The sequence below is a fragment of the Salvia hispanica genome, chromosome 3 (genome assembly GCF_029641045.1).
Source record: "Salvia hispanica isolate PSC_SH4W2 chromosome 3, Shi_PSC_v1, whole genome shotgun sequence".
Taxonomy (NCBI): domain Eukaryota; kingdom Viridiplantae; phylum Streptophyta; class Magnoliopsida; order Lamiales; family Lamiaceae; genus Salvia; species Salvia hispanica.
Window position 1 is genome coordinate 22,654,617 of NC_142694.1, and position 1,318 is coordinate 22,655,934.

A 1,318-nucleotide genomic window follows, 5' to 3' on the forward strand; every position below is an offset into this window, starting at 1 on the left:
CACATCCCTGGAATTCCCCTTATCTCTATACTTTTCTCTCCGTGATTTGCTTGCATTTAGTTGTTTACTGTTTTTAATATTTACTATTTTCAAAAAGTTACAAAAAATTCTTGTTTCTCCAGATAGTAATTGAGTTCTAGTAGAAGATAGACACTTTGTGTACATCTTCCCCGTGTTCGATACCCGGTACTAACCTTTTGCTATACTATACCTACTCTGTATACTTGCAGGTATTTATAGTGCAAATAAAAAGTGCATCAAGTTTTTGGCGCCGTTGCCGGGGAAGACAATTCACTTTGGAGTGATATCTTCAAACGGATAATTTTACTACTTTGGATTTTTATTGCTTTCTGTTTTAATTTTTTTTAGTTTAATTTGTTTTTGTTTTCAAGTCTTGCAGGTTTTGTATGCGAACGCGTTCTGGGAAGTACATCTTAGAGCCGCTTGATTTAGAACTTGGAAGAACTCGTAGAATAATAAGAAGTGAAAAAGGATCAGGAACAATGGGTGACCGAACAGATATTGAGAAGCTGCAGGAGATGGTGAAGTTGGTGATGGATGAGAGAGATGCGGAGAGAGCAGCCCGAGAAGCCATGGAAAAGAAAAACAGAGAAACATTACCTGTGATGAACATGTTCAATCATGGGAATATGATCACTTTTCCTAACGGCCCTCGTATTGATGCTAATAATTTTGAGTTACGCATGCCCCTTATCCAAAGGGTCGAGCAAACTCCTTTTGCAGGTAGGGCGACTGAAGATGCTAACCGCCATCTCTCCAAATTCGTGGAAATCGTAAACACTCTGAAATTAAATGGTGTCGACGACGATGCCATACGGGTAAGACTTTTTCCATTCTCATTGATTGATTCTGCTAAGGAGTGGTTTGAGTGTATGCCACCAGAAAAGGTCTCCACATGGAAGGACATCGTAGCTACCTTCCTCGACAAATACTACCGGCCAGGCACTATTTTGAAGCTCAAAAGTGAGATCTTTCAGTTCACACAAGGCCATGACGAGCCCCTCTATGAGGCATTTGCTCGTTTCAAAGCTCTTCTTCGAAAATGCCCAAACCATGGTTTTTCCATAGACCATCAGGTAGGAATCCTCTATAATGGATTTAACGAGAAAATATGTGCTATGCTTGATTCAGGGGCAAATGGAGGATTTCTAAGAAAGACAGGAGAGGATGCCATGGCGGTGATCGAGGAGTTCGCCACCAACAGTCGGGGGTGGTCTAAGGAAAGGCATGCCACGAGAAGAGTAGCAGCCATAGAAGAGGCCGAAGAAAGTTCTTTTGCTAAGGAGTTAGCAGAACT

At 41.4% G+C, this 1,318-nt stretch overlaps 1 non-coding gene across 1 annotated transcript; it reads right to left on the reverse strand.

Moving 5' to 3' along the window:
• Positions 1-974: 974 nt before the first annotated feature.
• On the reverse strand, positions 975-1,081 carry LOC148930384 (small nucleolar RNA R71). Its single transcript, XR_016137462.1, has one exon. It is a non-coding gene; the product is annotated as a small nucleolar RNA R71 (small nucleolar RNA).
• Between the last annotated feature and the right edge of the window lie 237 nt (positions 1,082-1,318).